This window comes from Hypanus sabinus, chromosome 29 (assembly GCF_030144855.1).
Source record: "Hypanus sabinus isolate sHypSab1 chromosome 29, sHypSab1.hap1, whole genome shotgun sequence".
In the NCBI taxonomy this organism is placed as follows: domain Eukaryota; kingdom Metazoa; phylum Chordata; class Chondrichthyes; order Myliobatiformes; family Dasyatidae; genus Hypanus; species Hypanus sabinus.
In genome coordinates this window covers 29,991,108-30,003,309 of record NC_082734.1, presented here as the reverse complement: position 1 = coordinate 30,003,309, position 12,202 = coordinate 29,991,108, and the positions used below count along the sequence as shown (strand labels likewise).

General features: G+C 43.1%; 1 long non-coding RNA gene across 1 annotated transcript; it reads right to left on the bottom strand.

The window, feature by feature from the left end:
- Positions 1-921: 921 nt before the first annotated feature.
- LOC132383182 (uncharacterized) lies at positions 922-6,021 on the bottom strand. Its single transcript, XR_009508562.1, has 3 exons — positions 5,921-6,021; positions 5,150-5,257; positions 922-1,214 (listed from the first exon to the last, which is right to left on the bottom strand). It is a non-coding gene; the product is annotated as an uncharacterized LOC132383182 (long non-coding RNA).
- Between the last annotated feature and the right edge of the window lie 6,181 nt (positions 6,022-12,202).

Genomic DNA, 12,202 nt, shown 5'->3' with positions numbered 1-12,202 from the left:
AAATTGTAGTGGGTCAAGGGGCCAGTGAAGGTAAATGAGATCATCACAGTTCTTCAGTATATGTGCTAATAGGGCCTGTTTCTTTGCTCTAACACTCCACAATTCTTTTCCGTGATCTAGACACAAAATAATTGCTAGCATTAATTTTCTCATCAGGTTCTCCACATTTCTCACAGAAACAGGGCTGGCTGGCAAAGACCCCACTTCTGCTGGTGCACAGAGACAGCGCAGGGTATCTTCTCTTGCGGTTCCCAGTTTTGCCACATGGAGGCAGAGTTGCTCCTCCCACCCAAAAACAAACTGAATTTATTCCTTAATTTGGGGACTGGAATTCAAAACAACAAACAAAATAAATCTCTCATCTTTAATCTGGAGAAATCTTTGAACATGACCAATCTGTTGAAACATTTCCACTTTGTTGTTGATTTGGAGGCAAACCATTTACATGGTGTTCATACACTTAGCAAACAACCAGGAGGTCCAGTGACTTGCTCTACTGTATCAGCTGTAGTTTTTGGTTTCTAGCTGGTTGTGGTTGAACCCAGGAAGGAATGAAGTAGTGAAGCTGGACACAAATCGAAGAGGTTGACTGTGCTGGAACAGAGGTCATGCGGCAGAGACCAGTGGCAATACCTGTCACTCAAATCCTCCACCAACAGCCATGGTTCATAATGAAAGAATCCAGAGTCTCTCTGGTGAGAAATAGTTCTGCTTTTCTCAGGAGTGGGAAAGGGAGTGTGAGGACCCCTTCAAGGCTTAATAATCCCCGCTCACCTTAGTTTAGTCACTGAGATGAGCTCTGGATAAAGATTCTCTCGAAGCATTTAATAAACAGCAAAAATGAAGAAGGTGGGACTGAAGTGGAAAAAATACACAGGACAGTTACCTTGCTTAATTATTTATTTATTTATTCCCATTTAGGTTATTGGACACATGCAACAGGTACTAGCAGTTTTCCATTACATTTCTACCCAGCCTTCCCACTCCCTCTCTCTTTGCTCTCATTTATTACACAAGGTGAAAATGTTGCCTGAGTAATGCTGACCATCATTTCTTAGTAGCAAAAGGAGGACTTTTTGGATTCCCTTGTTGTTATTGGACTGCGCTTTAACTTCCAAAAGTCTCGGATGTTCGTTGTTCAATATTTGTTTTTCTAGACATCCATTGCCTCCAAGTACACCTCATTCACCAGCACCCGGCTGTATGGCACAGCTCTGAAATCAGATCAGCCAGTACTATTAAGCAAGTCCATTGCATTCATCATACTAGTTCTGTCCTTTATGACTGCACTTTCAGATCAGTGACCCAGGCTCAAGTTTTGAAATTCTCTTCATCCTCCTTGCTAATAATACAAGTTTTGCTTCTGACATCTCTGATTATGCATCATGTTAAATTGAGAAGTTGAGTTGTCGAAGGAGGAACAGTAGTGGCTATTCTCCAGAGCTCTGAGACCTCGCCTGTCTCCAAAAGGGAAACAAAAATCTCTGCCAAGCCCCTGTGATGTATTCTCCTGACCATCTCTATTATCTGGGTTAGACTGCATGTTCTTCAGGAACCCCAACATCTCACCCGTGATGATAACAACGTGACCCTGAATATCTGTGTGCTCCTCCCTAACTTTACTGTCCTCTTTGCAGAATGATAATGCAAAATAGTTGTGTAATACATCATCCTCTTGGCTTTGATTCTGTGACACTTAGTCAATTGAGTCAAGAGCATTTGCAATTGGATCACATCGCTTTGTGAGATCAATTGTTTAGGGCAGTACACGCAGTTAATGCTCAGACCCTTCACAATAGGGTCTGAGGACGTCCTTGGGATTGAATCCAGTTTTCCCTGGCTGTGGTCGTACAATTTGACAAGGTAGTAAATGAGACATATGATTGCCTTCATTGGTCAAGTCACTGTGTTGAATTCTCGGAAAGATATGTTGCAGCTTTACAAATCTCTGGTTGGAGGTATTGAGTATTGCTTTGATTTCTGATTGTCCCATTATAATGAGGATGTGAAGGCACCGTAGAGAAAAAGGATCTATCTTTCTATACCTCTGTCTGTCTGCCTATCGAGCTATCTTTCTTTCTATTTACCTATTATTTATTTTCTTGTAATTTATAGTAAATTATTATTAAATTACTAATTAGTTTTAGTAAATTTACAGTGCATATGTACAGAGCTAAGTAAGATCTCATTAAATTCACTGAAGCAAGATTCCCCCTTCCATTCCCATCCTGGACAAGGGTCCCAGCCTGAAGCATTATTTCCATGGATGCTGTCTGACCTGCTGAGCTTCTTCAGCATTCCGAGTACATTGCTTTCTATTTCCAGCACCTGCACCTTATGTTCACAGTAAAGTTAAGATGCTTATGAGCATTTCCCATAAGAGTGTGAACTTGGAGTGCAGATTCATAGCTCCCTGAAAATAGCAACGCCAGTGTTTAAGGAAAATATAAAGCATGTTTACTTTCATGGGCTGGTAAGTTGACTACAAAATTTAGGAATTAGTGTTGAAGATTCACAGACATTTGGAATATTGTGTCCAGTGCTAGTTGAAAGAAATCAGGAGGGCTAAAAGAGGAGGGGAAAGGCTGGATCAGGAGGGAAATGAAATCAGGAGGGCTAAAAAAAGACATGAGGTAGCTTTGGCAGTCAAGGTGAAGAATAATCCAAAGAGCTTCTACAGGTATATTAACAGCAAAAGGATAGTAAGGGATAAAATTGGTCTTCTTGAAGATCAGAGTGGTCGGCTATGTATGGAATCAAAAGAAATGTGGGAGATTGTAGATGTTTTTCTTTGCATCTGCATTTACTAAGGAAACTGGCATGGAGTCAATGGAAATAAGGCAAACAAGTAGTGAGGTCATGGAAGCTATACAGATTGAAGAGGAGCAGGTGCTTGCTACCTTGAGGCAAATCAGAGTAGATAAGTCCCCAGGACCTGACAGGGTATTCCCTCGGACCTAGAAGGGGACTAGTGATGAAGTTGCAGGGGCTCTGGCAGATATATTTAAAGTGTCGATATCTATGTGTGAGGTGCCAGAGGATTGGAGGATAGCTCCAATTCCTGCCTGTGGCCATCAAACTTTACAACTCCTCCCTTGGAGTGTCAGACACCCTGAGCCAAAAGACTGGTCCTGGACTAATTTCCACTTGGCATTACTTAGTTATTATTTAATTATTTATGGTTTTATATTGCTAAATTTCTACACTATTCTTGGTTGGTGCGACTGTAACGAAACCCAATTTCCCTCAGGATCAATAAAGTGTGTCTGACTGTCTCATGTTGTTCCATTGTTTAAAAAAGGCTCTAAAAGTAATCCGGGAAGTTATAGGCCATTAGGTTTGACGTTGGTAGTAGGTAAATTTTTGGAAGGAGTACTGAGAAATAGGATCTACAAGTATTTCGATAGAAAGGGACTTATTAGGGTAAGTTAACATGGCTGCGTGTGTGGTAGGTCATGTTTAACAAATCTATTAGTTTTTCGAGGAGGTTACCAGTAAAGTGGATGAAGGGAAGGTAGTGGATGTTGTCTACATGGACTTCAGTAAGGCCTTTGACAAGGTCCCGCATGTCAGGTTAGTTAGGAAGATTCAGTCGCTAGGTATACATGGTGAGGTAGTAAATTGGATTAGACATTGGCTCAATGGGAGAAGCCAGAGAGTGGTAGTGGAGGATTGCTTCTCTGAGTGGAGGCCTGTGACTAGTGGTATGCCACAGGAATCAGAGCTGTGTCCATTGTTATTTGTCATCTATACCAATGATCTGGATGATAATGTGGCAAATTGGATCAGCAAATTTGCTGATGGTACCAAGATTGGAGGTGTAGTGGACAGTGAGGAAGGTTTTCAAAGCTTGCAGAGGGATCTGGACCAGCTGGTAAAATGGGCTGGAAAATGGCAGATAGAGTTTAACACAGACACTTTGGAAGGAAAAACCAAGGTAGAACATACAAGGTAAGTGGTAGGGCACTGAGGAGTGCAGTAGAACAGAGGGATCTAGGAATACAGATGCAAAATTCCCTAAAAGTGGCATCACAGGTAGATAGAGCAGTAAAGAGAGCTTTTCGTATATTGGCCTTAATAAATCAAAGTATTGAGTATAAGAGTTGGAATGTTATGGTATGGTTGCATAAGGCATTGGTGAGACCGAATTTGGAGTATTGTGTGCACAGCCAAGAAGGTCCAAAAGGCCTGTTTCTGTGCTGTAATATTCTATGGTTCTAGCATATGCAGGTTTCCTCATGTTTGAAGAATAATCTTTTGGACTGGAGGTCTGGATGTATATTGAAAGATTGTACATTAAGTGACTTGCTCTGTGGACTGCTGCTGTGTTTGTGGTAGGGAGAGGACAGAGGAAGGGGTGGGGGATTCATCTTTCACTCTTGTAACCATTGTCAAAGTACAGGCGTAAGGTATTATTGACAGAGGGCAGATTTAAATCTTTACTGTACCTGACATCAGGTAATTATTCCTTCCACTGTACAAACTTCAAGTGTATCACCACCACAGCAGTAATGGAATGTTGCAAAGTAACTCCCAGCAGTGTCAATGAGTATAAAAGAATATGAGCTGAATTGTAAGGATTGCAAAATATTCTGCAGGAACTCACTAGGTGAGGTAGTATCAATGGAAGGAATAACTGTTGTCATTTTGGGCCAATTGCCCTGATCAGGTCCTGATGAAGGGTTTTGGTCTGAAACATCAATAATTTATTCTCCTCCATAGATGCTGCTTGACCTGCTGAATTCCTCCAGCATCTTACGAGTTGCTCTGGACTTCCAGCATCTGCAGAATCCTTCTGTGTTTATACAGTCAGAGTGATAGAAAAGTCTGGCACAGAAGCAGGCCCTTCTGCTCATCTATTCCATGCTGAAATATTTAAACTGCCTTCTTCCATCGACTTGCACCATATCCCAACCATCCATGTACTTTTGCAAACATCTCTTAAACATTAAAGTTGAACTTGCTTGTACGACTTCAGCTGGCAGCTCATTTCACACTCCCATGACCTTCTGAGTGAAGAGGTTTCCCTTCATGTTTCCCTTAGACCTTTCACCTTTAACCCATGACCTCCAGTTGTAGTCCCACCTAACCTCTGGGGAAAATGCCACCTTGCATTTACCCTATCTATACCCCACATAATTTTGCATACCTCTATCAAATCTTTCAGTCTTCTGTATTCCAATGAATAAAGTCCTCCACACCTGGCAACATCATTGTAAATTTTCTCTGTACTCTTTCAAGCTTATGTACATTTTTCCTGTAAGTAGTGAGCAAAACTTCACACAATACTCCAAAACAGTGTTATGGTACATGTCCGGCAACAATGAATATAGAATTAAGTCAGGTTTCATAAACAAATAAACAATTTATTAAACTCTGCTTAAAAAAAATGAAAAGTAAATTAACGACTAACTTAACCGAAAGTTAACTGCTATACGGCAACTCTGGAACAGTTCTTAAAGTGGTAAATGCGAACACAGACTTAAAGTGGTAAATGCCGAAGTCCAAGTGATTTACACAGTCAACTGGGAGAGACTTTCCTGAAGTAACGAATTCCTCGACAACGTGACGTTACTGCTGATCCCAGCCGAAATATGCCTTGTCTGAAGGATTCACGACGAAGGAAATAAAAACGGCTTAAAGGAACTGACCTTTTTCTTGGCGAATGAACACTGCACAACCCTTTCTACTCTTACCGGTAGGGATTATCTCAGATGCAGGTCATTATTTCCTGAATGAAGATTCAATAAGGTCGATCCTGTAGTAAACCACCAACGACACCAACTTTACTCAATTCTTCAGGATACCGTACTTCAGTAAAGTCTTCACATTCCAATACTTAGACTTCAAAATTAAATCAAAGATACATCAAACAAAACTGGCAATAATTGGCAAAACTGCCAGCACAACAATTCTGTACCTTACAGTAGAAATTAAAACTCCACTTTTAAAACGAAACTGCATCAATGAGACAAATACGCAGCATAACGGAGTATCTGAGGAATTAAACGATGATTCAACACAAAACTCCTGCATCACAGCAGGCTTTCCCGTTTTATACCTGTTGGAACATGTCATCATGTGACCTTACACTGGCAGGAAATTGCATCACCCCATCATCACAAGACCATTACATCATGCTCACCAGATAGTCAATTACATCATGGTCATAAGACAGTCACAAGATACCCATGGGGTATGTAACAATAGGCCTCACCAATGTCTTACACAACTTCAACATAACATCCCATCTGCTGTACTCAATACTCTGATACATGAAGGCCAATGTACCAAAAGATTTGTTTATGACCTGTGACACCACTTTCAATGAATTATGAACTTGCCTTCCCAGATCACTTTGTTCTACCACACTCTTTAGTACCCTGCTGTTCATTGTGTAAGATCTACCCTGGTTGGTCCTACTGAACTGCAAAACCTTGCATTTGTCTGCACTAAAGTTCCATCTGCCATTTTTCAGCTGGTCCAGGTCTCTCTGCAAGCCATTACAACCTACCTTGCTGTCCACTACAAATTGAACCACGGTGTCATCCACAAATTTGCTGATCTGGTTAACCACGTTATCATCCATATCATTGATATAGATGACAAACAACGGACCCAGCACCGATCTCTGTGGCACACCGCTAGTCACAGGCCTCCATTCAGAGAGGCAACCATCGACTACTACTCTTTGTGTTCTCCCACAAAACCAATGTCTAATCCAATTTGCCACCTCATCTTGAATGTGGAGCAAGTGATCCTTCTTGACCAACTTTCCATGTTGGACCTTCTCAACTGCCTTGCTAAGGTACATGTAGACAACATCCACTGCCTTGCCTTCATCAAATTTCCTGGTAACTTCCTTGACAAATTCTATACGATTGGTTAGACACGACCTACCATACATGAAGCCATGCTACTATCCTTAGTCAGTCTATATCTATTCTATTCAAATACTTATATATCTGGTCCCTTCCGATACCTTTCCCATTACTGATGTCAGGCTCACCAGCCAATATTTATTATTGGATCCTTTCTTAAACAGTAGAAACAACATTGGCTATCCTTTAATCCTCTCGCATCTCACCTGTCACTAAGGAAGGATCGCGTTACTTTTTCACTCCACCACGTGGTATAAATTTTTATTTCAACAAGCTGGCACCACTGTTCCCTCAGACACAAGATAACACTGATGGTGGAAATGTGGAGCGACACGTGAAATACCGTAGAAACTCTGCTGGTCAGGGAGCATCTATGGAGGGAAATGAATATCTGACATCCTGAAAGTTGACTGTTTCCCTTCATAGATGCTGCCTGATATACTGAATTCCTCCGGCATTTTATTTGTCTTGCTCAAGATTTCAAGAAAATCTGTGCTTTAGAATAGTAGAATGAAGTCCTTTGAGGCTGATCCACATTCGGCTTTGAAGCTTGATTCTCCATTTCAACACTATGTTTTGATTAACTACCTGTACCCCTGGATGCCTTTTATGTCTAGAAATCCATTGCCCTCCTAAAAATATTCAAAGCCTTTGGACTCTGCTGCCTTAGTCATGGAGAATTACAGCACAGAAGCAGGCCATTTGCTCCATCTAGTCTATGACAAAATATTAATCAGCCTAGTTCCATCAACCTGCACCTGGACCATCATTCGTTATGTGCTGTGTTGTCTGACTTGGGAGATCGTAGTCATTCTATGACCATGATCGTTCTTGGCAAATTTTTCTACCGAACTGGTTTGCCATTGCTTAATGGCCCCAGCCATTATCAATACTCATCAGAGGTTGGCTAGTGTCAGTGGTGACATAACCAGGACTTGTGATGTGCACCAACTGCTCATATGACCATCCACCACCTGCTCCTATGGCTTCACATGACCCCAATCAGGGAGCTAAGCAGGTGCTACACCTTTCCCAAGGGTGACTTGCGGGCTAGCAGAGGAAAGAATCACTGTACACCTCCTTTGGTACGTCCAACTGCCAACTGGACCATAGTCCTCATAAATGTTGAACTCAAACCTGCATCCACCATTTTGATTAGCAGCTCATTTAACACTCTCACCGCCACCTGAATGAAGAAGTTCCCCCTCATGTTCCTCTTAAACCCTTAACCTTTGACCTCATGCATTGTGTGGTGGAGAACTCCACTGCTTTACCTGAGGAACCTTCTCCTTAGCTCAATCCTAAAGGGTTGTACAGCACAGAAACAGGCTCTTAATCCCAACTGGTCCATGCTGACCAAAATTCTCACCTTAGCTAGTCCCATTTGCCTCCATTTGGCCCACATCCCTCTCAACCTTTCCTGTCTATGGACCTATCTAATCACATTTTAAACATTGCTATAGCTCCCAAGCCGGTATTGTAAAAAAAGGCTGAAGAGTGTAAAAAGGTGGGAAGGAGGGGAGAGAGAAACACAAAGTAAGTTGAAACCTGAAGAGGGGGGGGGGAATGAAGTAAAGAGCTGAAAAGCACAGAAGCAGGCCCTTAAACCCAACTGGTCCATGCTGACCAAAATTCTCACCTTCGCTAGTCCCATTTGGCCCACATCCCTCGCAACCTTTCCTGTCTATGGACCTATCTAATCATATTTTAAACATTGCTATAGCTCCCAAGCCGGTATTGTAGCTTGGCATTTGGCAAGGTCCTATAAAAATAAGTTAAATTTAACACACAGAACATGCTTGAGGAACTCAGCAGGCCAGGCTGTATCTAGGAGAAGAGTACAGTTGATGTTTCCGGCTGAAACTCTTCGGCAGGACTGCAGAAAAAGCTGAAGTGTGTATTTAAATGGTGGGAAGGAGGGGAGAGAGAAACTCGAAGTAAGATGAAACCTGAAGAGCAGGGGAAAGAAGTAAAGAGCTGAAAAGCAAATTGCTAAAAGGGACAGAAGGCCATGGAAGAAAGAGGGAAGGAGTACCAGAGGGAGATGATAATGGGCAGAAGAGGAGATAAGGTGAGAGAAGGAGAAAGGGGATGGGAAATGGTGAAGGGGAGCCAGGGCATTAGTTTTAAGTTATAATAAGTTATCAGTGTGAGGTGAGGAGTCCTTGCCAAAGAAATTGGCTTGGAGTTGGAAGAGGCTTAAGAAGAGCCCAGCGTCATGCCGGGCACTGAACCCACTGAGGTGTTGCGCAGGAGAACAAAGGTGAGGCCCTCACTGAGGACAGAACATTCTGTCTCGGAGAGGGGAAGGTCGGGGGGGGGGGGGGTGGTGGTAGAGATGGTTGACTTAGCCGAAGCCCTTACTGAGGACAGAACGTACCGTCTCGGAGAGGGGAATGTCGGGGGGCGGGGGGCATTGGGGAAGTGTTGAAGACCCGGCACGGATGAGAGCTGGGATCGGGGTGGGAGGGGGCTGGAAGTGTCAGAGGAGAATGGGGGAGTTAGGGTGTTCAGGGATGGTGTCTCCCGAGAACCCAAGACCGGGTGGTGGGACCTGAGAGACAGGAGACCCGGCTTGGAGACAGAGCAATTGGCAGTTTGGAGATGTCCAGGGTGGTTGGAACTCACAGTGATGGCGGTGGAGTCTGCTCTGGACTTTTACAACCGTTGACATCGGCAGCAGGGGTCGGTCCGGGCCCGCTGTTGTTGGGAGACAGGAGGTTGTGTGGTCTCTAGACGGGTGATCTGGTCCTTGCAGGACATGAGAAGGAAAGAGTGGATCCTGTGGAGGATAAAGTAGCGTATAGGCCCATTACAGGCGGCGTAGAGAGAAACCCCGAATTGTGAAACTGACCTATCACCTTGTGTTTCTCTCATCCCCCACCCCCACCTTTTAAATCTACACTCAGTGTTTTCCTCCAGTCCTGCCGAAGGGTTTCGGGCCGAAATATTGACTGTACTCTTTTTATGAGATGCTGCCTGGCCCGCTGACTTCCTCCAGCGTTTTGTGTGTGTTACTCGTGAAACACTGATTTTCTCGGCTGCGTAAGTCTAAGGAAGACAACCTCCAGCCCTGCCAAACGCGTGAGATTGAGGCGCGACCCCCTCCCCTCCCACCAAGCCCTGTTTGTGTGGATGCTGTGCAATTTGTTACTCTGTTACAAATTAATGCCACGAAATAACAGACAGTACACTGCATGAGATTAAAGATTATGAATCTTAACTAAAGGGTTAGTGAAGAACAACAAAAGGACCCATTCCAATTAAACAGTCAAATATGCACAAGTTGGAGCTCATCTTGAACTTCTCTGTTACTTATGCACAGGGCCCTCAGTCAGCCTGAACGCCCACACCACCGAACGTAGCTCGCAATCCACCTGGAACTAACGGACTTGCCACCGGATGGTTCCCCCCAGTGTCTTCTTCCTTCATCTCCTCTCACAAAAGCCCCAAGACCAACCTTAGTGTCCCTCACCAGAGAAATCTCCCCTCAATTCCACCATCCTATTTGGATGGCACCCATTTCTCCTCATCTTTTATCTTCAACGGTAACCGATACAAGCATGAAAGCACAACAGACTGCTCTTACAGGACTATCAAAATTAAATACTTACACCATAACAGTAAACATTTGAACCAGGACATTAAATTTGGGTTTCCAGCATCTGTAGATTTTCTCTTGTTTGTGATTACCTTTTGTGGAGTGGCCACTGTGGGAGAGGGCCAGTGTTAGACTGGAGAGTTCAGGCTTTGGTGCAAAGAGACTTTTGCAAAGGGAGGTGCAAGCTGTAGGCAGATTTTTTTCATTTTATTTTTCTTTCCTTCTGTTGCAGAGTTAGAGCAGCGGGTTTGCCTGTCAGGATAGTGGAACGCTCCTCTTACAAGATGACGGAAGGCAGGGAGACCTCCAGTGTCCCTGATGACTACACCTGCAGCTTCTCTCAGACCACATTAAGGAATTGGAGCTGGAGCTACGTGAACTCTAGGTCATTTGGGCAGCTGAGTGTTTGATTGACAAGACGTACAAGGAGGTAGTTACACCCAAGGTGCAGGACACAGGTAAGTGGGTGACGCATCAGCAGGGGGAAAAGGAATAGGTAGCCAGTGCAGATGTACCCCTGTGGCACTTCCCCTGAACAACAGATATACTGCTTTGGATACTGCTGGTGGAATGACTTAGCAGAGGAAAGCCATAGTGGTCACTTCTTCTGACTCTGTGGCTCAGAAGGAAAGGGGAGGAGGGAAGAGGCATGCTGTGCTAATGAGAGAGTTCCCATGGACAAACAACAGAATTCTGACATGAACATCTGAAGTTCATATTGACAGAAAGGTGCAATCTTAATGATGGATTGGTTGAACTTGTGGAGTCAGAGAGAAGCATTCTTAAAAAGTAGTCAGGTAGAATAACTGGGATGACAAGTAGGCCTCCACTGACTATGCACACATCACAAACCAACAGGTTACAGCGATAAGGTGAACGACATCACAAGAGATTCTTCAGCTGCAGGAAATCCAGAGCAACACTCACAAAATGCTGGAGGAGCTCAGCCGGTCAGGTAGCACCTACCAGGAGAAATATATAACCAACATTTTGAGTTGAGAACCTTCATCAGTTCCTGAAATGTTGGCTGTTCATTCTCCTCCATAGATTGTGCCTGATTTCTCAGTTCCATCACCACTTTGTGTATATTGCTCAGGAATAAGGTGAAATCTTGGACCTATGAAATGGAGCAGCGGAACACTGGGTGAAAAGACCAACAACAAGAAGCTGAGTGTGAAATGCTTTACATGTCTCAGGTCTTGGATCAAGACAGTCTTGGGACTTGCTTTTGAATTGCACATTACAGGTATTTAAAAGTGGGAAATTTGCCAGTTGTTAATTAATTGATTGGCTAATTATCTAATTAACAACAACCAATAAAAAGAAAACATGTTGAAAGTTGTGAAACATAAGTTAGAATCAGAATCAGGTTTCTTATTACTGGCATGTGACATGAAATTTGTTAACTTAGCAGCAGCAGTTCAATGCAATGCATAATCTAGCAGAGAGAGAGAAAAATAATAGTAAATAAAGTAAAACTTAATAATAAATAAATTCATTAATTAATTGAGTATATTGAATAGATTTTTTAAAATGTGCAAGAACAGAAATACTGTATATTAAAAAAAAAGTGAGATAGTCTCCAAAGCATCAATGTCCATTTAGGAATTGGATGGCAGAGGGGAAGAAGCTGTTCCCTGAATCACTAAGTGTGTGCCTTCAGGCTTCTGTACCTCCTTCCTGATGGTAACAGTGAGAAAAGGGCATGCCCTGAGTGCTA